The 27978-nt window shown below is 45.2% G+C and overlaps 1 protein-coding gene and 1 pseudogene across 1 annotated transcript in view; both read right to left on the bottom strand.

Moving 5' to 3' along the window:
• The window catches only part of STK33 (serine/threonine kinase 33), a 227320-nt gene extending 222158 nt beyond the window's left edge, over positions 1–5162 (bottom strand). The window contains exon 1 of the mRNA XM_075548449.1: positions 4988–5162. The gene's annotated coding sequence lies outside the window, so the exon portion shown is untranslated. The remainder of the gene's footprint in view (positions 1–4987) is intronic.
• LOC142445830 (large ribosomal subunit protein uL16-like) lies at positions 1437–27972 on the bottom strand (annotated as a pseudogene).
• Between the last annotated feature and the right edge of the window lie 6 nt (positions 27973–27978).

The following is a 27978-nucleotide window of genomic DNA, read 5'->3' as shown; positions in this document are numbered from 1 at the left end:
TTCTTCTTTGGTCTTCCTTATTCAATACCCAACTTTCACATGCATTCGAAGGAAGTGAAACTGCCATGGCTTGGGTCAGGCACACCTTAATCCTCAAAGTAACAACTTTGCTTTTCAACAGTTTAAAGAGGCCTTATACATGAGATGGACCCAATGTAATATATCATTTGCTCTCTTGACCGCTGATCCCATGAGCAGTGATTGTGTACCCAAGCAAATGAAAGCCTTGGCCTTTCGATCTGTTCTCCATTTATCGTGATGTTATCTACGGTCCAATGATGTGACTTTTGGTCTTCTTGACACTGAATTGTAATCCATCCTGAAGCTAGATCAGCAAGTGCTCCAAGGCCTCCTCACTTTCAGCAAGCAAGGTTGTGTCATCTGCATGTTGGTAATAAGCCTTCCTCCAACCTGGATGCCACATTTTTTTAATTTTCCTTTTATATGGCACATATTTTATTAAGTTTTATACTAATATATCATCGTGTTTAAAAAGGTAATATACTGGAAGAACCTTCCTTTTGAATTATCTCTTAACAGAGAGCTACTCATTTAAAAAATCCTCATCTGATAAGAAAAAGACAAAACAACAAAAATATTTTCTTTCCTACAGCTAGAGATTGATGTGTACCTAATTCAATTTTCTTTTTAAAAATCTCCAAAGAGAAAAGCAGATTAAACGTAAATAAAACAAACGTAGCAGTGGTTTCTTAAACTGCTGGTCTCCTGTACCACTGTCTGTTTCCTGGCATTTGGATGCAGGCTCTGCTTGTCTGCTTCTTCTGTTGCTCTTTGCACTGGTCCAGCCGCACCATCATTTTCATCCCATTCAAGGATCACGCTCAGATTTCATGTTCTTGCCGAGACTGTACTTTCTATTAGCCGATCGGCCTGTGCCACGGTATTTCCCCTTCCCTTTCCTTTAAGTCTGTGACCTTTAGAAAGTTTCCATTTATTCAGGGATTCGTGTTGATCTTTTGTGACTTTTTCAGCGCTTTGTCCACCTCTCCTTCTAGGGCTTCCCACTTCACTTCTCTGCTTTTTAATTGTAGGTTATTGTTATTTGCACCTTCAACTTTAACCAGTACCTTCTTTCGCTTCTTCTTGAAATCAAATCACTCTTTCTTTGGACAAAGTGTACCCATTTGATTTCTCCATGACTTGCAAAGAGGCTGTGCAAGCCATCTCTACACGTCTGATCATCTAAGTCTTTTCTTCTAATGATTCGTTTCAGCATCTTCTGCTAACTTTGTATTTCCTCTTACTTTTGTTTCACTGGTCATTTAGCCACCACTTTCTTGTCTTTTCTTTTTGCAAAGTAATCACCCATGAAAAGTACCAGCGGGTCTGCCCAGGGATCTCTATGAACATCTTTTTTTTTTTTTAATCAGGAAGTTCAATGTTTATTTCGTGGGTACAAGTGAGGCAGCGCAGGGCTACCGAGGCCTTCTTGAATGCAGGGCCCGCCACTTATCCAAGGGACCACGGTGAGGGATGGATTTGACTCCACAGCCATCCGGGATGAGACGCTTCTCAGCCACCATATCGTCAAACTCGTCAGCATTCAACTTGGTGAAGCCCCACTTCTTAGAGATGTGGATCTTCTGGTGCCCAGGGAACTTGAACTTAGCACTGCGTAAGGTCTCAATCACATGCTCCTTGTTTTGAAGCTTGGTGCGGATGGACATGATAAACTGGCCAATGTGGACTCTAGCCACTGTGCCTTGAGGTTTCCCCAAAGCAGCTCGCATCCCAGTTTGGAGCCTGTCAGCCCCGGCACACGACAACATGTTGTGGATGCGGATGACGTGGCAGGGGTGGAGCCGCACTCAGATGTGGAAGCCATCTTTACCACAACTTTTCACCAGGTGCTTGTTAGCACAGATGTGGGCAGCCTCCAGGGCTTCACAGGAGCTGCTCTTAGTCATCCGACACCATGTGGCCACACAGTGGCCTTCTTCCGGCCCAGGTCAAAGATGCGAATCTTGGCATCAGGGACACCTCGACAGAAGCAGGACTTTGGGTAGAGCTTGTTCTTGCAATACCAGTAACTTCGGGCAGGGCGGCACCAGGATCAAGGTAGCACGCTGAAGGAAAAGAGCTCTCTGCGAACATCTTAGCACATTAAATTCTCTCAAATACAACAAAGTGACCCCAAAGTGTTCTGTGCAATGTTCTCGTCTGAATATTTGGTATTTTACCGTGGCCTTCTAACCATTGTTTTATGTCATCAGGGTTGCATCCGTTGGGAAGCCTTTAACATAAACAGATCTGTTTCTACATCATTTTCATACTCATCAATTACTTCAGGAAGGGGTTTGCTTGGAGATCTGATTTTAGTTTTATCTTCACTTGTTCCCATGAGTTCCCCTTTGATTTTCTCAATACTTACACTCTCCCATTAAAGTCTGTTGCTAGACGGTTTAATCTATTGAATCTTATTATTATCACCAGTGGTACCTCGCCTTTTAAAAAGCTGTCCCAAGGCAAATTAAAGTCACCAAAAAAAAGACTCAATCTGATGGCAGATTTTGGCTTCCAGCTCAGCCATTTTTTCACTCTCCCCATTTTTGGATCAACAGCAACGACAACAACATCCTGACTTCCAAGTCCCGTAAAGAATACCGGGAAGATGGATGCCACATCCTTCCTCCAGTCCAGTTTCTCTGAGGATTTGCTCAGCACGCAGACTGAAGAGTGTGGTGGGAGAATAAACCCGGAAGCACATCTTTCCTGATTTTTAACTATGCAGTATTCTCTTGTTCAGTTTACACAACTGTCTCGATCCAGGCACAGGCTCTGCATCAACACAATCAAGTGTTCTGGAATTCCCATTCTTCTCAAGGTTATGTATCATTTGTTAGGATCCACACAGTTGAATACCTTAGCATAATCATTAAAACACAAGCAAACATCTTTCTGGTGTTCTCTGCTTCCAGCCAAGATCCATCTGATATTCAGCAAAGATATCCCTTGTTCCATGTCCTCTTCTAAATCTGGCTGGAACCTCTGGCAGCTCCCTGTCAATGTATTGCTGCAACTTTTGTTAGATGATCTTCAGCAACATTTTACTTGCATGTGATATTAATGATATTGTTTATAACCTGAGCAGTCTATTGGGTCACCTTTCTTTGGAACAGACACAAATACGGATCTCTTCCAGTCACTTGGCCAAGTGGCTGCCTTCCAAATGTCCTGGCCTAGACAAGTAGGTGCTTCCAGTGCTTCATCGGCTTGCTGAAACATTTCAATTAGCATTCCATCAATTCCTGGGGCCTTGTCTTTGGTTAATGTTTTCAGTGCTGCTTGAACTTCTTTCAGTACCACTGGTTCTTTCTCATAGGCTACCTCTTGAAACGGTTGAATGTGGACTCGTCCATCAGTTTGTCGTACTGTGGTGGCTTGGGTGTTGCTGTGATGTTGAAAGCTATGTCGCTGGCATTCCAATTACCAACGGGGTCACCCAAAGTGGACAAGTTTCAGCAGAGCTTCTAGACCAGCAGTTCTCGACCTGTGGGTCCAGTCCCCTTTGAGAGTCGAACGACCCTTTCACAGGGGTCATCCAATTCATCACAGTAGCAAAATCACAGTGATGAAGTAGCAATGAAAATAAATTTATGGTGGGAGGGGGGTCACCACAACATGAGGAACTGTATTAAAGGGTCCCAGCATTAGGAAGGTTGTAGACTAAGAAGGAAGAGTCCACTTCTGAAGAGTCCTCCACTGTAAGCTTTACAGGTAGCATGGAAACACTGTCAGATACTGAAAACCTCATGAAGTAGAACATATTCGGAAATCGCACCAGAGATGAACCCCTCATGTGGAAGGCACTCGAAATGTGCCTTCTTAGAGGCGACCATAATGATGCAGCTGGGAGTAAACGCCCACGGAGGTGAAGCCTTCAGGACCTTCATTTGCTGATGGGACTAACCCGAAAGAAGAAGAAACAGCTGCAAACAGGAACGATCAGAACTCAGAATGTAAGAAGAAATCCAGGAAGATGGGGAGAAAAGGTGGAAGTACTAGAATGATGGGAGTGGATGTCTTTAGAGAAGTCAGGGGGCCTGGAAGTAAGCAGCCTGCCTGGGTTTGAGATTTGTTTGAAGACACGAGGACCGGAACCTGCTTATGATTCTGCAGCTATGGAAGGAACCGGTGGGCCGGTGTCATGGAGGAGCCCGACATTTCTGGTTCGTACAAACAGATGGATGGTGGTCTCGTTCGTGGGGACGGGAAGGCTCCGATTTCACTCGGGTCAGCAATGTCAATGCATGAGAGCCATCAGCACCCAGTAGTACTCTGAAGCTTTGGGGCTAGAAGAATGTATAGACCGAAGTGGGAAAGCTGAGCCTCAAAACAGGTGAGCATGGAAATGTGCTTGACGGGTCGTTCTGGAGGGCTTCACATGTACATCTTTACATACAGGCTTACTCTGGCAACAACTGTGAGTGAAATTACAATCGGTATTTACGAGTGGGGAAACTGGTCAACAAAGTAAGACTGAAAGGTAAAAAATTGAGCTTACTGTCATGGAGACCTTATGTCATTTCCAGGGCTGTAAATCTTGGCCTCACCTTTCTCCCACAAGAGTGGCTGGTAAGTTTGAACCACCAAGCCTGGGGTTGCACGCAGGCCAACAATTAGCCCACAGCGCCATTGAGGCTCCTTAGGGTCCATAAGAGGCTGTCTGATTCCATACCGTCTGCAGGGGCTACATGAGGTGCTCGGAGACTTAGCACCCATGCAGTGCGGTCCCCTAGGCAGATGGCGCTGCTGGCTATCCGCAGGGGGAGCCCTTCAAACCTGCGTCTAACTGCCCCAGAACAGGGGTGCCGCGTCCGAAAACACGGAGGCTCTGGGGGGTCGGGATGGACGCCAGGGCAGTGGGGTGGGTCGTGGGGACTAGGTCTTACGGGGTTCAAAATGAAGGGGAGAACGTGCGACTTGAGAACCCCCAAAGGGTCTCACTTGCCCAAACCGCACTTACCCTCGAGGAGATTCGCTTTAAACTTCACAATGGCTCACGTCCCAAGGCGGGGTGGAGTTGAGAAGACGTAAATGAACCGAGGCGGCCAGGGAACCACCCCCAACCCCCGACCCCCCAAGGAAGTGGGTCCCGACGGGCAGGGCCCTGCGAGAGACGGCGGAGGGCGGACGGGCGTCGCCGGGTCGCGGCGGTGGGAGGGCTGCCAGCCTGCGGAGCGGCCGGGGCCCGCGCGGCCCGTTTGCCCGCGCGTTGCCATGGCAACAGGCCCGCTGCCCGCCCCCCGCGGCCGGCCCCGCTGGGGGGGGAGGGCGGGGGGTGCCGAGCGCGGCGACGCCAGGGCCACTCACCGCGGCCGGCGGCCCCGCGGGCGTCCGGCAGGCGCGCGCCCGGCGCTAGGGGTCGCCCGGCCCCGGCTCCCGCGCGGAGCCACTTCGCGGTGGGCGGAGCGCCCTCGGGGGTGGGGACGGGGGCCGCCCGGGGACACAGCGCGACGGCCGGCGGCGGGACGCGGCCGCTCTCGTCCACCGGCGGGCGCCGGAGAGGGCAGGCCCAGGGCAGGAGGCGCGCCGAGGTGCCCGCGCCAGCGACTGAGGGACGGACCCGAGGGTCCTGCTGGCGGGATTTTCAACTTGGAGGTTTCACGGGGCCCTCGGCCCAGCAGGGGCTGTAGAATGGGTCTAAACTGGTATCCGGGCTGGAGAGGGCGCCTGGCCCGTAAGCCGGCAATTCCCAGGAATACATATGATCGCGAAACGATGTGTGTGCCCCTGCAGTAAGCGGCCAAAGTGAGCGTCCCTGTTGCCCTGAACTGGGAATGACCTCTGTGGTCGCCCGGTCCGCTGGGGGAAGAAATCCAACCATCCTAATCCTAGCCGTAGAATGTCACGTTACCTCGCTGGCTCCTAACCGAAAGGTGAGAGGATGCCGTCAGTTCAGAGACACCTAGGAAGAAAGGACTGGTGATGTACTTTTTTCAAAAAGAGTTTTTACTGTGAATTGAGTGAACGTCCACCGAGAAGATGGTCAGTTTCACATGTAGCAAGTCACAGAGGTGGTTTCAGTTCATCGACAGCAATCCCCTCATTGTAGCAGCACTCTTCCCACGTCCCCTTTGACCTGCCTGTTTCCATTCCTCCTAGCTTTCATACCCCTTCTGAACTTTGTCTTGGAGTAAATGCTGTCTTTTCAATGCACATGGTTAAGTCAAAAGTGTGCGTACCTCCCCTAGGGTCATTGTGTACCTTATAGACTTGTCTGGTGTTTGAAGATTGAGCCATTGGGGTGAGTTCATTTCCAGACCTGAAGGGTGAGTATGGGCCATCAGCTCGGGGGTGAAACCAGTCTCTTTCTGACCAGTAAGTCTGGTCTCTTTTATGATTCTGAGTTTTGTCCCACATTGTTCTCCCACTGTATCCAGGAACTTCTAAGGTGACCCTTTCAGAGGAATCTGTAGGGGTCGCTGAGCACCATCTAGTTCTGGTCTCAGGGTCATGGAGAATGATGTTCTCACAACTCACGAGTCTATGGGACTAAGTGTTTCCTTTCGTGGTTGACCCATCACTCTCCTTTCATCTGGACCTGGGCAGACCAATGACCTCTTAGGAGCATTTAGGACTCCTGATTATCCACTTCTGAAAAAGCAGTTATTAAAGACCCTAAGAAATGTAGGTCTGAGCTTAACGAGACATGGCATCTAGGAGTCACCATAAATTGGAATTGACTCAGTGGTAATGGTAACTGGTTAGTAGTCATCTAATTATCTGAGGCAGATGTCCTCTAAAATTTACTCAATTGATAGCCAATAACTTGGGTTTACAGATAGGGTTATATTTGGCAACTAATTCAGCCTAGCATGTTCATCAGAAATCTCAAAAGGTGATGGTGGGTAACTGATAAATTTAGTTTTGATTTTTTTTTTTCAAACACAAACAATCCCGCCTATTTCCTGTATTATAGAACTTCAGCTTATCTGTCTGGACCCAACTATTGTCCAAAAAAGGTCCTGGAATATCTTGCCAACTATTTGCACTGTCCCCTCCCCTACTCCCGTGGGAAGATCCATCCAACCATGAGTGTTAGGGCTACCATGTCCACAAAAGGAGATAAACCTACCATCTGCTTCACTAAACTATAAAGTGTCTGGATCTAGAAGATTAGTACTAAAATGTCAGAAGCATAAATATTAGGAAGGGAAAAGAGTAGAATTGATCCAATGGAAGACAGAATAATTAATGAAATCTTAATCTGAGAGGAACAATCAGAAAAAAAGAAAATAATTGGAGAAAGCCTAAGAATTATGTTGGACATTACCAAGAGAAATAACTTAAATATGATAGGAATTCCATAACAGGAGAAGACATTACCTCCTAAAAATAAATAAATTTGTCAAATGTTAAAGAATTTCCCCCTGATATTATAAAGACAAGAAAAATATGTATTCAAGAAGCTCAATGAACCTCAATCTCTATGACATTACTAAGACATCATAATCTACTTTCCAAAATCAAACACAAAGAAGGAATCCTGAAAGCCATTCAGGAAAAACAAAAGGTTGTTTACAAATGAGATACAATAGGATTACACATACGCTCACTGACAATAAGTTGGTTCTGATGACTAGGGACCCAACAAGACAGAGGAAAACTTCCCCTGTGGGTTTCCAAAACTGTACATCTTTACTAGAGTAGAAAGTCTCATCTTTCTCCCCGCCCAGAGCAGTTGATGGGTTTGAACGGCTGACCTTGTGGTTAGCAACCCAACGCATAGCCCACTATACCACCAGGACTCCTAATATTATCAAAGATATTAAAATATGCATTCAAGAAGCTTAACAAACCTCAATTACTACAACCTGGGCCCCATAAGAAAATTACTAAGATGTCATAAACTTTCCAACACCAAAGACAAAGAAACAATACAATTAAGCTCTGGTTTCTCCATTTGTGATCAAAAGGAAAGTGTTCGCCCAAGGGGAAAGGTCAGAAGGGTTAGGAAAGAAGATGGAATGGAAAGAGGAAACTAAAGAAGGAAATGGAATAAATGATATTATAGGGATTGCATTCAGTGGCATGAAACAAAAGGTTTTGTTGACATTCAAAGGGTATTGTTGAATAGAAAGATGATCTGCTCGGTAAACCTTCTCTTAGTTCACAATAAAAAGTTTATTAAAAAATTAAAAAGAAATATGATGTATTAGTATCTTGTCTAAAGAGGCACACTTTAAACAAATATAAAATAAGCTAAATAATAAAGGATTGACCATCCTATATCAAGCAAATGGCAGCCAAAAATAGCAGCAGTGGCCATATTAATTTCAGAGGAAAAGATAGAATTTAAGGCCAAAAAAGGGGGGGTAGACAAGGAAGGAAATCATGTAATGAGTAAAGAGTCAACCCAACAAGCGAACATAACCATAATAAATAACTACACACCCAGTGAAAGAGCCTCAACATACATAAATCAAACTGAACAGAACAGACCACAGAAATAGATGACTACATAATAATAGTAGGACACTTTAATAAACTACACTCAATGAAAGAACCATTAGAAACTCAACAAGGATACAATCTAAAAAATACAATAAAAACAACTAGATCTCATAGATGTTTACAGAATACTCCACCCAAAAACACTGTATGCTTCCTTTTCCAGAGCATACAGAACGTTCTTCAGAATGGACCATGTTAGGTCACAAAAGCAAGCTTCAATAACTTTTAAGACATTAAAATACTACAAAGCATCATCTCAGATCATAATGCTATAAAATGAGTAACCAGTAACAGGATATCAAGGAGGGATTGAATAAATGCAAACTGAATATCATCATGACTAAAAGTTATTGGGAAATTAAATAACAAATGAAAATTTCAAACATCTTTGGGATTCAATCAGACATAGTTTTCATGGCATGTCAGTCCATTTCCCATCTTTTTCTCTTTATTGCATATACAGTGTAACATTTTGTTTTCCCTACTAAAAAAATTCCTTAAATCAAACAAGAATAACTACTTGCAAGAAGCCAAGAGGAATGGACATAAATGGAAGAATATAGTGTGTACATGAATAGGAAGACAGCACTGTGAATGAAAATGCTGGTCTCCATCCATTAAATGATCGGTTGACCTCATTTAAAATTCCGCTGTCCGGCTAGAAGATTTTTTTCCCTCTGGAAACCAGTCCTGGAGCCTCAGATAATATGACAAAGCCCCCATGCAGTGGTCAATTGCTCCAGTAGTCAGGACCTGGCTCAAGTTGAGCTGAATGTAGTCCTTTTCCCAGAATTAGGACTGAAAGGTTCCCATCTTTTTCTAGGTCGTTAAATGTGTATCAGAAAATCAGAAACTGTCCACACATGCGTTTCTCCAGTCTGCAGCAATGCAGAAAATTAGCCTTTTGGAAAAACAAAAAAGGAATTTGAAGGACAAAATGATCCCTGGAAAGAAGAGACCTAAGAGTTCTTACATCGTTCCAGCTTCTGGCCAGAGTTATTTCCTGAAATTAGTGCAGTTCTGCCTCTGAAGTCTATGTAGCATGCCAGATCTTTAGAATAAAGTGGGGGGGTTTTTTTTGTTTGCTTAACTAGCTCACGCATCTCTGATACTTTCAACCAAAATGAATCTAATTGTATGATTTATCTATAGCTACTATAACAAAGTACCACCATCTTAGTGACTTCAAGAATACAAACCTACCCAACATGATCACTGAAGACAAAGCAGGTGCATAGGCAAATGTGTTGAAGAAAGCTGATGGTGCCTGGCTATCATATCAAAACATATAGCGTCTAGGGTCTTAAAGACTTGAAGGTAAACAAGCAGCCATCTAACTCAGAAGCAACTAAGCCCACATGGAAGCAGCACACCAGCCTGTGTGACCATGAGGTGCTGAAGGGATCAGTTATAAGACATCAAAGAACAAAAAATCAAATCATTGTGAATGAGGGGACCCATCTGTAGGCAACTGGACATCCCCTTACAGAAAGGTCTCAGGGAGGAGACGGGCCAGTCAGGGTACAGTGTAGCAACGATGAAACATACAACTTTACTCTAGTTCCTCTCCCCCCCCCCCCAACACACACACACTATCATGATCCCAACTCTACCTTACAAATCTGGCTAGGCCAGAGGATGTACACTGGTACAGATAGAAACTGGAAACACAGGGAATCCAGGACAGATGATTCCTTCAGGACCAGTGGTCAGAGTGGCAATGCCAGGAGAGTGGAGGGAGGATGGGGTGCAAAGGGGGAACCAATTGCAAGGATCTACATGTAACCCTCTCCCTGGGGGGGTGGACAACAGAAAAGTGGGTGAAGGGAGATGTCAGACAGTGTAGGATATGACAAAATAATAATTTATAAATTTTCAAGGGTTCATGAGGGAGGGGGAGCGGGGAGGGCGGGGGAAAAAATGAGCTGATACCAAGGGCTCAAGTGGAAAGCAATGTTTTGAGAATGATGATTGCAACAAATGTACAAATGTGCTTGACACAATGGATGGATATATGGATTGTGATAAGAGTTGTACGAGCCCCCAATAAAATGATTTTTAAAAAAGAATACAAACCTATTTCCTTGCCCTTTTCTAGATTACACGTCTGATGCAGGCCTGTCTCACTTAGCTAAAATCAAGGAATGGGCAGGGCTGCGTTCCTTTCTAAAGTCTTCAAGGAAAAGCCTGTTTCCTTGCTTCTTCCAGCTTCTAGAAGTCAATCTCGGTCTCTGGGCCATGGCCTCCGACCTCTGTTTTCAAAGCCAGCAACATTCCATCTCTCTAGCCTTCTTGCACAGTCACTCTACTGTCTGATCCTGGCAGCAAAAGGTTTCAGCTATTAAGGCCCAACCAGAAAATCCAGAATAACCTCCCCTTCTCAAGGTCCTTGATCCTATTTGCCACAAGAGGTGACAAATTCCCAGGTTCTGGAGAGCAGGGTGTGTGTGTCTTTTTGAGTGGGGCTGGGCCTAGCACGGAGGGGTTTATCTGGTCTGCCATGCCAATATAATTTGCTCTAGGATCCTTATGGGAAGGTCCATGCAAGAAATGTCTTTCAGGTGTAAGTACCAGTAAGGAAAAAAATTCCCCTTTGAGAACTGGACATGATTTTTACTTTTGAAGTATCTCTCTCTCTCTCTCTCTCTCTCTCTCTCTCCTCTCTCTCTCTCTCTCATAGTTTTCATTTCCACAGGGGATCGCTGTGAGTCAGCACTGAAGTTTTGGCAGTGAGAGGACGGGGCAGATCTGCCCTGTGGCTTCTGAGTCAGTTTAACCGTTTACAGGAGTAGAAAGCCCCGTCTTTCTCCCGCAAAGCAGCTAGTGGTTTCAAACTGCAGACCCTGTGGATCACAGCCCAATGCTACGCCACCGGATCTCCTGGATAATGCAAGGTAGGTAGATGAATATTAAACCATCCGACTGCCATCAAGTTGAGTCTGACTCATAGTCGCCCTTCACACGGCTTCAGAGACTGACTCTTTAGGGGAGCAGACAGCTCGCTCGTCTCTCTCCCATGGGGTGGGTGGATGCATAAACAGATAGCTAGATAAAATGACACAAATATTTCCAACATGCAAATGTCCCTAGCATTTAAAGAGAGGAGCCATAAAAGGCAAATCAAAAACACTGTCATTGAATGGACCCCTCCTGGTAGTGCCCCTGTAGAACAGTCTGCCTGTTGCTCAAAGCGTCAACGCCCGCCTCAGCTTCCGCCTGCTTTGCAGTTAGCGACCAGTGCTTAATCTAGTGCACCACCAGGGCCTCTTCCAGAGAGTTCTTATAGGAGAAAGTAAAACACGTTCAACCCCTGAAAAAACAAAGTTCACAGGTATCCTGGGTTTTCTTCAGAAATGCTTCATGTAAATGTCGTGGAGAATGTTCTTTTTTTAAGCATCGTAGTCGCTCAAAGCAGCTACATTAAAGATTGTGGCTGTCACCAGAGCTGGACTCATTAATTCCCAGTGAAATAAAGGATGGCAGCACCATGGGCACTAAATGACAAACTCTCGACACTGCCAAGGCAACCCACGTAATCTATTCCCAGGGTCATTGCCACAGTCTGCTCCCATTCCATTCCTGTAACTGCTGCGTCACTACTGGTAAAAAGTGCGAGATGCTGTTTACTTAAGCACTCTCTGATAATATCATGGTTACAGTCTCAGATTGAATTGCTTGACATTCAAGGACGGGAGATCACAATTGAAGTTTGCCGATATAACAAAACCTAGAAGCAATTAGTGCAGCTTGTTCCGGAGTTTGTTGAGCCTGCTGGTAAACATGCCAGAGTTTGGGGGAGGAAGGGCATTTCTGTTTTCTGAAGTTGAGAAGCAGTTAATTTGTATCATGAACTCAAATTTATCTTGGATGGGAATGTAAAATAACTAGCAGTGGTTTTGGCAATCGGTCAAAGGATTTTAAACAGAATTACCATATGCCCCAGGAATTTTGCTCCTAGAAATATATGCTCAAGAGAATTGAAACTGTGTGCTCACGCAAAAACTGGCGCATGCTGTTCAGAGTGGCATTATTCATTAGAGCTGTAAAAGAGGAAACAATCCCAGTTACTATCAACTGATGATCAAATTGAGCGTGGTATCCCCTCCAATGAAACAGAATTCAAGCCATAAAAAGAGTGAAGCACTGATACATACAACATGGATGAATTTGAAAAACATTATGCTAAGTGAAAGAAGTTGGATACAGTAATAATAGTAACAATACATTGTGTATTCCCATTCATAGGAAATGTCCAAAACAGGTTAGTCTAGAGAAAGAACAGATTAGCATTTGTCGGGTTGAGGTGGGCTAGAGTGAGGAATAACGGCTCAGGGGCCTGGAACTTTTGCTGTTGAAAATATTCTGGAATTAGACAGTAGACAAACTGCACAAACTGGAAGCCCCTAATTGGATACTTTCAAAGAGTGAATTCTACCGTGTGTCAACTTAACAAAAAGATAAAATAATGTAAAAATAGCTAAATGATGCTTTCCATTGCCTGGACTTGAAAAGCCTCATATTTTTTCACTTTTAAACCTCTTTGAAATTAGGTTGCATTTTATAATTGATTACATATTACAATACCACAGTGGCCAGGTAATCCTGATGTGGCTGTGGAAAAACCTTCTGTGGACATTTTCTGAAAGGAGAACAAAAGGACCAATATCTTTCTATTAATTTTTGTAAGGCTAGCATTTTTATCTTGACCCTTTTTTAAAAAAAATCATTTTATTGGGGGCCCTTATAGCTCTTATCACAATCCATCCATGCATCCATTACGTCACACACATTTGTACATGTGTTGTCATCATTCTCAAAGCATTTGCTTTCTGCTTGAGCCCTTGGTATCAGCTCGTTTTTCTCCCAGCCTCCCCACCCTTTTTTTCTGATGTGTGTGTTTAAAGCTATAAATTGGCCACTGACCACTGTGCTTGTTGTGCCCCAAAGTTTTTCGCATATTGTGCTTTCATTCTCATTTGAGTCTGGACATTTTTTAATTCATCTTTGGTTTCTTTGATATTTTTTTACTTTATTTTTATATCTTTGATACTTGATTTCCTTGATATATTTCTTTGGTGTTACCCTGTAATACCAAAGGTGTTCTTCAGTTTCCAGCTATTTGATCCTTTTTCCTTGCTCTTCCTGTTAGTGATTTCTACTATTGCAGCAATTTGTTCCGAGAAAGTGCTTTGTGTTATTTGATGCTTTGATTTTACCGAGGCTTGCTTTGTGGTTCAAGATGTAGTGCATTCTGTAGAAGGACTGGGGGGAAATGCACACTTGCTGTGGGGTGGCATGTTCTGTATGTCCATGGCAGGGGTGCGGAAGGTCAGTCTAAAGGCCCACAAAGTCATCAGCAGCACAGGCTACCATCATAGGCTTCACCAAAAGAAGCCATTCCAGCTGTCACGGTAGGGGTGAGTTCATTAACTACTTAACCAGTATGGCCTGGGAATGACATGGTAGAAAAAACGGTTCGTCACCCTTGGTATGCAGCTTCTCTGATGAAGAAGCTGGTCAGAGAAGCTGGGTTAGCTGAAGAAGAATGTCGGTGCAGGATTGGAGGAAGGCTTGTTCGCAACCTGTGGTCTGCAGATGGCACAACCTTGCTTGCTGAAAGTGAGGGGGACTTGAAGCTCTTGCTGATGAAGATCAGGATCGTAGCCTTCAGTATGGATTGCAACTCAATGTAAGGAAGCCCAAAACCGTCACACCTGGGCCAATAGGTAACATCATACATGGAGAAAAGATTGAGGTTCTCAAGGATTGTATCTTCCTTGGATCCACAATCAGTGCTCAAGGAAGCCGCAGTCAAGACATCTACTGCACAAGACCGCTTTAGGGTATTGAAGAGCAAGGATGTTACTTTGAGGACTAAGGTATGCCTGACCCACGCCACGGTATTCTCCATTGCATCCTATGAACATGGAATAAGAACACCAAAGAAGAATCGATGCACTTGAATTGTGGTGCTGGAGAAGCATACTGAAAGGACAGACTGCTGAAAGGACAAACTGATCTCTCTTGGAAGAAGTCAGGCCAGAGTGCTCCTTAGAAGCAAGGATGGCAAGACTTCACCTTACATATACTTTGGACATCTTGTCAGCAGCAGAGATCAGTCCCTGGAGAAGGACATCACATTTGGTAAAGTGGAAGGGCGGCGGAAAAGAGGAAGGCCCTCAATAAGATGGATTGGCACAGCAGCTGCATCATGGGCTCGGGGGAACAATTGTGAAGACAGTGCAGGACCGTGCAGCGTTTTGTTCTGTGGCGCAGAGGGTCGCTATGGCACCTCACAGCAGCAGCAGCAGCAGCAGCAGCAGCAGCCCTGGTCTGAGGTCAAGTTGTTTGAGTTGGCATTTAGAGCTGCTGTGTCTTCGTTGAGTTTCTTTCCAGCAGCTCTCTCCTCCTCCGCTGACAGCATAATAATACTATTATTATGCAACTGTATGGCTCTTGTTGCAATGCTTTTAGAATGTGTTTCATGTATGTTGGAGCCATGTCATTGTATGCGTATATGGTTATTATGATTCTATCCTCTTGGTGAGTTGACTTTTAACCATTGTCTAATGCTCTGTCTTTCACTGTGCTGTTGCCTTCAAGTCTATGTCAGCACAGACTAGTATTGCTACCGCTCCTCTCTGTGGTTGTTGCTTGCTTGGAAGATACTTTTGGTCCTTTGAGTTTCGGTTTATTTATGTCTGTGTGTCTAAGGTGTGTGTCTTATAGATAGCATCTTGGTGGGTAGGGTTGTTGTTTATTGTTTTCATCCATTCTACCAGTCTCTCTTTACTGGTACACTTAATGTATGACATTCCCTTTACTTACCAATTGGTATGGGTTTACTGCTCTCATTTTGTTATGCTTTTTTTTTGTAGTTAACTTTGTTCCAGTTCATTTTCTGTTGGGTTCTTTCTGTTTGTGGATTTTCTTTTGTTTCTTCCATTGTTGTTAACTTTTTGCTTGCTGACTCTATGTTTTTCTTCTATGTTACCCATTTTTTAAAACCAGGCAAAGCATATGCGGTGTGCCCCTGTGCTGAAGGAGCTCCCAGCACTACTGATTAAGTGGGGCAGTAGCTACACCGGACCAGAGGCCCCAGGACCAGGGACTGGGCATCGGAAAGGGTGCACCCTACCATGGGACCAGTGCCAGTGACCAGGCAGAGTGGTACATGCTGGCAATCTGTGGGCAAGAGGCTGAGCAAAGGGGCAGGCTCTGCTGCTCTGTGGGCCCCAGCTCAGTAGGTGGGATGGTGGTGGGTACTGTCGGGCCACAATCCTGTGGGACCGAGGAGGAGGCAGCAGGCAGGTACGTGGTAGTGGACACTGGAGTACACTTAACTTCTGTGGGACAGGGAGCGCTGCCTGCCTCTGGACATCACTGCAGTCACCCTTGCTTGGCTGCACCACGTGACAAGGCTTTGGCTGGGAACACTGGTTGCTTTGTTTCGCTGTGGTGCTGCTGGGCAGGTTTAGTCAGCAGGGCCCCTCGCCATGCTCCTTGTCCATTGTTTGTGTGCACGCTTGCCTTTCGTAGAGTGAGTACTTGGTTCGATTCTCCAGCCTTGCCTCTGATGCTCAGGGCTCCAAAGTTGCCATCCACCTCCTTCGCTTGTTGCTTGGGTCTTTGTTGTAAGGCAGATATTAGGAGGTATCTGACACTGCTGAAAGGAGCCTTGGTGCCCCAGTGGTTACACATTGGGCTGCTAACTACAAGGTCAGCAGTTTGAAACCACCAGTTGCTCCTTGGAAGAAAGACAGGGTTTTCTACTCCCGTAAAGAGTTACAGCCTTAGAAACTCACAGGGGCAGTTCGATCCTGTCTTCTAGGGTCGCTGTAAGTTGGTATCGGCTCAATGGCCGTGAGTATGTATATTGACACTGCTCTCTTGTACCGCCGCCTCTGCTCTCTGCTATCTCCATTTCACAGACAGGGAAGCAGTAGCCAGGGTGGTGCAGAGTCTTGTCCAAGACCACGCAGCAAGCATGCGTGAACCACATCCTGGCCGTCTGGCCCCGAGTCGGTGCTCATAGCTGTTCATTTCCACGACCCCTATTACCTGCCACAGGCTGTGAGTGCAAGTCCATCCACCTTTCCAACAATCCTCAAGGTTGCTGATGCGAGATGGCCAGGATATACCCAAAGGCTAGCGATCCAGCTTGCATTCGATGGGTGATGAAAAGACCATGCACTTACATACTTGGCTGGTTTATTTAAACTTTATTTTTGGTGGCTGTGTCAGAAGGATCTCACAGTCCAGGAGTTCATCCACCCTGGATTCCCTGTGTTTCCAGTTTCTACCTGTACCAGTGGACATCCTCTGGTTTAGCCAGATTTGTAAGGTAGAATAGAGATCATGATAGTGGGGTGGGGAGGAAGCATTTAGGAACTAGAAGTTGTATTTTTCATTGGTGCTATACTGCATCCTGACTGGCTCATGTCTTCATGATCCTTCTATAAGGGATGTCCAATTGTCTGATGGGCTTTGGGTATGCACTCCATGCTCCCCCTCATTCACATTGCTATGATTTTTCATTCTAGGCCTTTGATGCCTGATACCTGATCCCATTGATACCTCATGACCGCACTGGCTGTTGTACTTCTTCCATATGGACTTTGTTGCTTCTCAGCTAAATGACTGCTTGTTTATCTTCAAGTCTTTAAGACCCAGATGCTAGATCTTTTGATAGTCGGGCACCATCAGCTTTCTTCACCACATTTGCTTATGTACCTGCTTTGTCTTCAACCCAGGTGCTTCTTTCAAAAGGCCGAGGCCACCCAATCTGATTGCTTTTAACCAGGGCTTCCAACTGGTCCTAACTGGTTCAGTCATACTAATGAAGTAAGATGGGAACAAATGCAGATTTTAAAATTTGGGTGAAGCAAAACCACCACCAGAACTGGGGGAGGGTAAAAAAAAACCATTAGGAGTCAAAACCTTGGAATGGAAAACTTGGAAGAGGCTCTTTCAGAAAAGTGTAATGGGAGATGGGGAGAGCCACAGCTGTTCACAGCAGCAGGGTCAGCTGCCATCTTGGCATGGGGCACGGTTGTTCCCACGCTGGTGATCCAGAGATCTGGTTGCTCTGCAACGTGCGCAAGATGCCCTTGTCTCCTGGAGGAGGCTGACGAAACTCCTAGCAGGCTATCAGCTTGAAGGTTTTGCATTTCGGTTATTATTCCGGTTCACCAGCATGTAGCCAGTTCAGTTTTACTCTGTTGGCCAGGACGGAACTGGGAGGAACTGGCTCAAAGCCCAGCTTCCAGCAAACTGATAGCACAGATCTGCTCAGTTCCACGAGGCCAGAGTGGGGATGGAGGCTGGACACCGAGCTCCTCCGCCTCGCCACATCCCTGGAAAAGGCTGCTGCAGCATTTCCCAGCCACAGCAAGTCCCCCCTGCCTGGGGCCCAGAGGCCATCAGCCAAGCAGAATGCTTTGAGAAATGACTGAAGCAAAAGGAGAACAGAAGGCACGCAGCAGCCTTGCCCAGACTCTGGACTTGGTCGCTCCTCACGAGTAAGGCAAGACCCACCTCTGAAGCAGGACTGGGAAGGGTTTCACTCTGTTGTGTGCCGCATCACTATGGGTAGGAGCCAACCCCATGACACCTAACAGTGACAGGTCTGAACTGCTGCACGACAGAAGACATGGGCAGAGGCAGTGCCCGGACCCATGCTCCTTGGCGTCTAGTTTCCTTATTTCTTAATTTACCAATCATTTCAAACTTAGAGAAAAGTTTGAACTAACGACTGCTCTAGAATACCCATCTATCTAGAATACCCATGATGTTTATTTATATATACTTCTCTTATATATTCACATATGCGTGTGTGTGTGTGTGTGTGTGTGTGTGTGTAAAAGTCCATAGTGAGAAAAAGGTGCATACAGTTGTAGAAGCAGTCAAGTCCAAGTCTGAACAGGTCCCAAATCTATGGGACAGATGTTGGGCTGGGGATTTCTCCCAGCTTAGGGGCTGATGAACCCACGATGAGTAGGAAGGAGACAGGCTGGTGATTGCAGGGGCAAATGAATCTGAGATTGGCAGTTCAGATGGCAGGTCACTGAAGACTCCCCAGGGTGGGCAGGCAACATGGCAAGTCACTGGCTCAAGTTCAAAGAATCAGAAGTCAATGAAGCAGATGCAAGATCCAGACCCAGCAAGAAATAAGCAAGCTTCCCATAGCATCTATTTATTTAGGATGTAGGCCACACCCTGAGGACATATTTCAGTTGCATCAGGACTGTGATCTGCGTAAGGCACTCTCCACCCTAAACTTCTCGCTTGACTGCTCCTAGCAGATCCCACCATGGAGTTGATTACATCATGTTAGGTCACACGAGGGGAAATGATTAGGCCTCAACTGCCAAACCACTCAGAATCCTGGCCCAGCCACAAACCCAACTGCCACACTTGGATTCCCCTCCTACTAACGTTGCCCCACTTAGGTCATTGTAGTCATATTCACCTATAGGGGTTTCTTTCCTCACCGTTTGAGGGTTACATACATTCAGGTTCTTTACCCCTAGACACCAAGGTAAAGTTCGTCTATGACATTATCAGCAGGAGCCCTGGTGATGTCCTCAGCTATGTTTTGGGCTGCTAACCACAAAGAGGTCGGCAGTTCAAAACCACCAGCCACTCCAAAGAAGAGAGGGGAGACTCTCTACTCCTGTACAAATTTACAGTCCTGGAAACCCAGGAGGACTTTTCTAGGCTGTCCTATGGGGTTGCTGTGGGTTGTAATCGAATCCATGGAAGTGAGTTGTGGAGTTGTTATATTACCACAGTAGTCATTCCAGCCCCCACATCTTCTTGTTTTAATCATTTTATTACGGGCTCTTACAGCTCTTATCATAGTTCATCCATCCATCCATTGTGTCAAGCACATTTGTACATATATTGCCATCATTTTCAAAGCATTTTTCCTCTACTTGAACCCTTGATATCAGCTCATTTTTACCCTCCCTCCCGCATGAACCCTTGAGATATATATATATATATATAGATATATAGATAGATATAGATATAGATATCTTACACCAACTCCCTTCACCCACTTTTCTGTTGTTCATCCCCCTGCAGGGGTGGGGGGTAGTTACATATTAATTATTGTGATCAGTTTCCCCTTTCTTTCCCCACCTTCCCCCTACCCTCCTGGTATCATTACTCTCATTATTGGTCCTGAGGGGTTTATCTGGCCTAGATTCCCTGTGTTTCCAGCTCTTATCTGTACCCGTGTAGATGCTCTGGTCTAGCTGGATTTGTAAGGTAGAATTGGGGTCAAGACAGTGGAGAGGGTGGGGGGGCCGAAAGCATTAAAGATCTAGAGGAGAAAAATTAATTTATAAATTATCAAGGGTTCATGAGGGAGGGAGAGAGGGGAAAAAAATAAGGAGCTAATACCAAGGACTCAAGTAGAAAGAAAATGTTTGAGAATGATGGCAACAAATTTACAAATGTGCTTGACACATGGATGGATGGGTTGTGATATGCATGGGTTGTGATAAAAGCTATACGAGCCCCCAACAAAATGATTTTTTTAAAGGTGGGGAGAACTAGAGGAAAGCTGTACGTTTCATAGGTGCTATACTGTACCCCTACTGGCTCGTCTCTTCCTTGTGATCCTTCTGTGAGGGAATGTCCAATTGTCTACAGATGGGCTTTGAGTCTCCATTCCACCCTCTTCATTCACATCTATATTTTTTTTGTTCTGGGTCTTTGATGCCTGATACCTGATCCTATCAACAGACACCTCATGATCACACACCAGCCCCCACATCTTAGACCCTTTTTATTTCTCACCTCTGCATCAGTCCTTCCAGCATTGGAGGTAAATTCTTCAGTTCTGTCTTCCAGCTCGATAATTTTTTGTTTCTGCTATGACTAATCTATTTAACATATCCCATTAAGTTTTTAATTTTGACAGGCATATTTCTCATTTCTACAAGTTATTCTTGAGCATCTGTATTGCTCCCTGACAATTATGATCATCTTATTCCTTGCTACATTTTTAAATGATCTTATTGCATACTTTAATAGTTTATGCATAATTATTTTTACAATTCTGTAGTTTTTCAGGGCATACATTTCTGATTCATTGTTTCTTCTGATTCTCATGCATTTTTGTGGTATCTGGACATTTTTTGGTTGCTGTGCATTCCAATGTTTGAAATTAATGTGTGAGAAATCTGAGGACTGTAATGATTTACATTCAACTCCGCCAAGAACGGAAAAACAGGCACAATGTGTGGGCATGGAGTAGATTCTGGTTCACAGTGACCCATCCCATCACGATCCGTCAGGACAGAGTAGAACTACCATGGAGGGTTTCCAATCTTTAGGGAGAGGACGGCCGCAGCTTTCCAGCACCGCGTGTTGGCTAGCAGCTGAACACTTCCCGACAAAGCCACCAGGGTTCCTCTACCAGGAACAGAGGCTATCGTTGTCCGGAGAAAAGTCAATGGGTCAGGGTCCCAGCCCAGCTGCCCTGCCTCGAGGTGGGCCATGAACTTTGTTTCCTGGTCTAGCACTGATACCAGGATTCCTGTAGGAACCCTCTACCTTTCGGTTTACTGACCAACACTCCTACTAGCTCCAGCTTCAACTGGCAAGGTCTTGTTTGCTTGTTTAACCTTGACGGTTTCCCTTACTTCCCAGTGGTCCTGGCTGTTCAACCTGTGGTTATCATCGTTGATGCAGCATCTGATGCTATTTTGGCAGCTGGTCCTTTAAAGGGACCAAAATGTTCTAAAGTATAAAAGGATGCTTCCAAAGTATGTTTCCTGTCATCTATCAAAAGTCTGGTTTTTCTATGGTGGAAGAATTGTAATTTTTTTTTTAATATCTGGTCCAGAAACTCATGTATCTGCCAGGATTCTGTGTCAGAAATCAGAACCCCAGTGCTTATATTTCCAGCAGAAAAGGACTCACTGCAAGGGATTTTGTATTTAAAAAGTTATTGGCAGGTCTAGAACAGAAGTAAAGAGTGCCATCCTGGGTGATGGGGGTGGATTATACTACTTCTCTGCATTTGAATATATTCTGGTTCTTACAAAATTAGCCAGCACAGAAAAGCAGAAGCTGAGAGCAGGCAGAGATTTGGGGTCAGAAAATATTTCAGTTACTTGGGCCAGACCAGGGGCGATGGGACAGAGAAGAATAATTGGTCTAGTCTTAAGCATGAAACTGACGGTGCTGCTTCCTGGCTCCTCTACCACCACATCCACGTGGCTTTCCCTGGTACCGCTGGGCTGTTGGCCCAGTTGTGAGGATTTTTGTTTTCTTTGTGTTGAGGTGTAATCAATACCGAAGGCTGAAGGCTTGTTGTTTTCCAATCTTTATTAGTAAGTGCTTAAGGTTCTGTTCACTTTCAGCAAGCAGGATTGTGTCACCTCCATATTGCAGGTTAATAAGTCTTTTGACAGTCAAAACATGGTGCCACATTCTTCTTCAAACAGCCCAGGTTCCTGGATTATTTACTTAGTTTACAGATTGAATCAGTGTGGCAAAGGGATACAACCTAGACACACCTCTCCTGATTTTAAACCACCCAGGATCTGTTTGTTCTGCTGGAACGACTCTTGTTCGGGTTCTGCAGGAGCACAATGAAGTGTTCTGGAATTCCCCTTCTTCACAATGTGACCCACAGTCTGTCCTGATTCACCCAGTAGACCATGGGTTCTCTGGGACTGGAGGCAGGTAAGTGGCTCAATGACTTCATCAGAAACTGGAAGATTCCTGCATCAGTTAGGGTTCTTAGTTGAAAGAAAGAAAGAAAGAAAGAAAAAGAAAGAAAGAAAGAAAGGAAGGAAGGAAGGAAGGAAGGAAGGAAGGAAGGAAGGAAGGAAGGAAGAAAGAGAGAAAGAGAGAGAGAAAGAGAGAGAGAAAAAGAAAAGAAACGCTAATTTAAGCAAAAAGAATATTAAAAGGCGTGTTTGGGAGGTCAAAGACTTGCTGGGAAGACTGGCGAATGAAGCTCAGAGATATGTAGCTAAGAGCAGCTCCCCAAAGAGGGAGGAAAGATGATAGAATTGTTCTGGTGAAGAACCCCCACCAGGCTGCCATCCACATTGGCACCAGTGAGAAGTCTCTGTGGACCCTGCTTCTCTCTCCCCTCTCCCCTCCCCCGCCCCCCCCCCCCCAGTGTGCACTCAGGTCGAAAGGGAGGCAGGAAGGGCAGTATTCTCTTAACTTTTGGAATGAAGAGTGCCTTCATCCAGACCCTTGAAGGAAGCCCCCCCACCCCACCCCACCCCAACCCCCCACACAGGGAAGGCCTTCAGATGCTGGGTAGCCAAAAAGAATGATACTGATTAAAATGCCTTTGATGTCAAACAGGTTCAAAAGCACTGGTGTGGAATGATCCAAGATCATCTTTGGATGGGTAACTGGGAGCACCCTGTGGGGATATTTTTGATGTGTAAAGTGTCCCCCACCACCACCAAGGTTGAGCATTCATAAGGGGCTTTGTCCTATTGGTGTTCCTTTGACAAACAAGCTGTGTGCATGTAATAAGTAGCAGAAAGCTAGGTTCTGCCCCAGATCGACACTCCCTCGACGCTGACTCAGCTTATGGCGACAAGGTAGAATTGCCCGTCAGTTTCTGAGACTGTAACTGTTCATGGAACTGGAAGGCCCTGTCTTTCTCCCGAGGAGCGGCTGGTGGTTTCGAATTGCTGACCTTGTGGACCGCAGCCTAACTTATAACCACCATGCCACCAGAGCACCCTGCCCTAGAAAGAGAGGCTTTCCCATCTGTGCTTCCCATCTTCTGCTTCAGATGCGTTGGAGTCTGACCAGGTGTCCACTTTGACCAGGTTTGCTGAAAAACACTCCAAGACACAACTGTTGGTGACTGAAGTGCCATTTACTTGTTCTTGAATGTGGAGGTCCTTTAAAAATAAATAATGTATCCCCTTATAGTGCCCCCCTCCCTTCTCCCCAAACCACCTGGGACCTCATGGTCATTTCTAAAAGGGACCTAGAAAGGACTCTTCCCACAGCCACCTGAGATGACCTGCCAAAATGATCCACTACCCACTTGATGCAGAAGACCCTACGCAATCAGGTAAACCATGAAGTCCAAATCTTTGGGTCCATTTTAAGAACACCTGTGAGCTACCCAGGCCGTCCAGGGTGTGCAAATCCAAAAAGCCACTAAGTATTTGGAAGATGTCACTTTGCAGAAACAATGCTTGCCATTCGGACATTATAGCAGTGGAGTTGCTGTGTGTTCCCGGGCCAAATAGAGGGGTTGGACCTGGAGAGGGTCAGGGCCCCCCAAAGAGTGCTGACCTGGTGCTGCACATGCTTAGAAAGGCAGACAGTCCTGCCAGAGTGAAAGGTCCGAGGTGGAGTCTCTGGTCACTGAGCACATCCAGAGAAACAAAGCCCTCGAGATGCCTCGGCAGTCTTACAGAGCGCACGGTGAGGTTAATGCAGACGTGAGCGAGCCCTGCCGCATTGAAATGATCCTTCCTGACCAAACTGTTCCTGCACTAGGAGAAAAGGATCCCCCAAAAGAAACTGAAGAAGCAAACATGTATGGCTTGGGAGAAAATTAAGCGTAAAATGAAAAGCTAACAAAAGTAAAAGCAAAAAAAAAAAAAAAACCTAGAGGGATCTCGCCCTCGGGAACAGAGAGAGATGCACTTGAGGGATGGGCATGTGACTCAAGCAGCAGTAGCAGCTGATGAGACACTCTTCAAAGCAACTCACTTTGACCTGTAAGTCCCTTTGCCCAGCCTGGTTGGTGCTTCTCCAGCTGCACTCACCCTCCCCCGCCCCTGCCCCCGCCCGTCCCGTTTCCCGTGTGTCCTACATATTAGTGTCAGAATCCCAGTTACCATCTTTAAAGCTGGAATGCCTGCAAGAAATGGTTTTTAACCTCCCCTCGTTTTAAAGATGGGTAGGCTGTACCCAAGGCCATTTGGCTCATAAGTGCCAGAGCAAAATTTATTCGAGGTGTTCAGAATCTCCAGTCAGACGTCTTTCCTATCTCCCTTTCTCCAAGAAAGCAACCAAGATCTGACTTGAGCAGGAACTGCAGCAACCAGGTTCTTATTGGATGCTTTCAATTGCTTCACCTTCCGTGTGAACTTACATATGTGCAATTGATGGTCTGTTCCAGTCAGCCCCTAGCCTGGTTTTAGCTCCTGATAATGAAATTCTCCATTGTCTCTTCCCACAGATATAGTCCATTTAATTTCTGTGTTTTCTTTCTGAAGAAATTCATTTGTATAGTTTCCCTGATGTGCTGTTGAAAAAAAGAGGTTTTCTATGAGGAAGCAACAACTTGCATATTTCTATGATGCGATCTCCGGCTTTGTTTCTATCACCAAGGCCCTATTTTCCAACGACTGTGCCTTCCTGCTTCCAACTTTGCATTCCAAGCACCAATGACTATCAACGCATTTTGATTGCATGAATGATCAATTTCAGACGGAAGACACTGGTAAAATTGGTCAATTTCTGCATCACTGGCTTGAGAGTAAATTTGAACAACAGTTATCAACTTGATTTCCATGTATTAAGATAGATAATGTCCTGTAACACAGAGCATCATATTTCAAGATAGTTCATGAAATGTTTTTGATGGAGAATAGGACATTGTTCCTTTGGAATTTGTCATTTCTGGCACAGTGAACCATGAGATTTTCTGATTGAAAAAGATCAAACTAGTCCATTTCCACTCACTAAGTCTAGGATATTCATCTTCATGCATTCCATTTCATTTTGTATGGCTTCTAATTTTCCCAGAGCCTTACTTTGCATGTTTCAAGTTCCAAGTATCAGTAGATATTTGCATCTTTTTCTCATTTTGAGTTGTACCCCATCAGCAAATAATGGTCCCAAAGGCTGCTTGCTGTGAGAAGGCAGCTCTTCCCCAGTCACATTTTGAATGCCTTCTGAAGGGGCTCATCTCCTGACGCGCGCTCCTGCAGTGTTCTGCTGCTAGCCACAGCTTTTCAGTGACTCATTCCACTGAAGTGGACAGCCTATTCCTTCTTCATAGTCTGTTCTTAGTCGGGAAGCTCTGCTGAAACCTGTTCACTTTGGGGAATCTGCTGGTATTTGAAATACCAGTGGCATAACTTCCAGCATCACAGTAAGGCACAGTCCACCACAGTATAATGAAGTGACAGACAAGGGATGGTGTAAGGGACCCACTGTTTTCAGACAGTGCTAATGACCAGGAGGCTAATCCTGGGAGGTGTTGGTGTCTACCACGAAAACATTCTGATGGGGGCCTGGTGATTGGCTAGCAATGCTTTGATTCATCACTTGCTTGCGGCTCAACTGGTGCTACTGTGAGTCCCTTCACCTGGGTGCTTCCCCCGTCTATCCCTCCTGAAGGTAAGGAACATCCTGAGAAGGGGCTTGAGGCATTGAACGCTAAGGACAGCAGACCTGGGGAGCTATGCGATGACACCGAGAACTTCATCCACGAAGAAGGCAAAAGGCCATTAAAAAGAAAAGCAACGATCAGAGTGAAGGTCAGAAGGCTGAAACTTGCCCCTCATCACAGAGTAGCTTAGGCAAACGGAAAAGGTATGACGTGGAAGAAGCAAGCAGCACATCAAAGGGCGGGTAGAGAAGACAAAGTGAAACATTATCATGAAATCTGGGAAGACCTGGAGTCAGAACGCCAAAAAGGAAGGACACGCTCAGCATTTCTTACACTGAAAGAACTGAATAAAAAGTTCGAGCCTTGAGTTATAATACTGAAATGTCCTGTGAGCAATGTATTAAACAATGCAGGAAAAAGATGAAAAGAAATAGTCACTGTACCAAAAAGAACTATTCAACATGCAACCATTTCAAGAGATAGCATATAAGCAAGAGCCATTGGTACTAAAGGAAGAAAAAAATCTAAACTATACTGAAGGTGTTAGTGAAAACAAGGCTCCAGGAATTGCTGGAATACCGATTGAAATGTTTCAACAAGCAGATGAAGCACTGGAAGCACTCACTCATCTATACCAGGAAGATAGCTACCTGGACAGCTGAATGTAAGAGATCCATATTTGCACCCATTCCAAAGAAAGGCAACCCAACTAACAGAATGCTCCAATTATACAATACCATTGATATCACATGCAAGTAAAATTTTGCTGAGGATCATCCAACACTTTCAGCAACACATTGACAGGTAGCTGTCATAGGTTCGTTCAGGCTGGATCCTCAGAAGAGGACATGGAACAAGGGATATTGTTGCTGATGCCAGATAGATCTTGCCTGAAAGCATAGAATGCCAGAAAAATGTTTAGTTGTATTTCATTGGCTATGCAAAAGCATGGGGCTATGTGGATCCTAACAAAGGATGTTTAGCCTTGAGAAGAACAGGAATTCCAGAACACTTCATCGTACTTGTGTGGACCCTATACATGGATCAAGAGGAAGTTGTGTGAACATAATAAGGGAATCCCGCATGGTTTAAAATCAGAAAATGTGTGCATCGGGGTAGTATCGTCTCACCATACTTATTTTATGTGTAGGCCCAGTAAATAATCAGAGAAGCTAAACTGTATGAAGAAAGAACATGGCATCAGGATTGAAGGAAAGCTTACTACCCTGCAATATGCAGATGACACAACTTTGCTTGCTAGAAAAGGGTGGGGAAGGAGCCTGGAAGCACTTGCTACTGAAGAGAAAGGATGGTAGTCTCTAATAAGGATTATAACTCAATGTGAGAAAACCAAAATCCGTACTACTGGACCAACAGGCAACACCATGATAAACTGAGAAAAGACTGAAGTTGTTAAGGATTTCATCTTGCTTGAATCCACAATCAATGCTCATAGAAGCAGCAGTCAAGACATCAAATGACAGGTTGCATTGGGAAAATCTAATATACAAGACCTCTTTAAAGTGTGAAAAAGCAAGTATGTTACTTTGGGGACTAAGGTACATCTTCCCCAAGCCATGATATTTTTGGACTATGGTATATCTTCCCAAGCCAGGATATTTTTAATTGCTTCATATGCATGTTAAAACGAATCAGTGTGTTTCAATTGTGCTGTCAATGAATATTGAAAGTACAGTTGACTACCAAAAGAACAAACCAATATGTTTTGGGGAAAGTAGATTTTGAATGTTCTTTAGAAGCAAAGATGGCAAGCCTTCTTCTCATAGACTTTGGGCATGTTATCAGGAAAGCCCAATCCCTGAAAAAGGACATGGTGCTTGTTAAAGAGACAGTGAAAAAGCGGGGCCTGTTGACAAGCTGGATTGGCACAATGGCAGCAAAGATGAGCTCAAGCATCGCAACTCTTGCGAGGCTGGCGCAGGACCAGGCAGCGGTTCGCTCTGTTGTGCACAGGGCCACCGATGAAGTGGAACTGGTTTGACAGCCTGGCATCCACAATGGGCTCCTTACAGGCTGTGGCAAGTCCTGAAACTCTCCTGTTCTCCATTTTCAGCACCAGCCCATTGTCTCCTACCTGTTGCTAGGTTGCTGAGCACGACAAATTGCCAGTGGACCGCCATGATGAG

The sequence above is a fragment of the Tenrec ecaudatus genome, chromosome 4 (assembly GCF_050624435.1).
Source record: "Tenrec ecaudatus isolate mTenEca1 chromosome 4, mTenEca1.hap1, whole genome shotgun sequence".
Taxonomy (NCBI): domain Eukaryota; kingdom Metazoa; phylum Chordata; class Mammalia; order Afrosoricida; family Tenrecidae; genus Tenrec; species Tenrec ecaudatus.
This window is presented reverse-complemented; position numbering and strand designations above follow the sequence as displayed.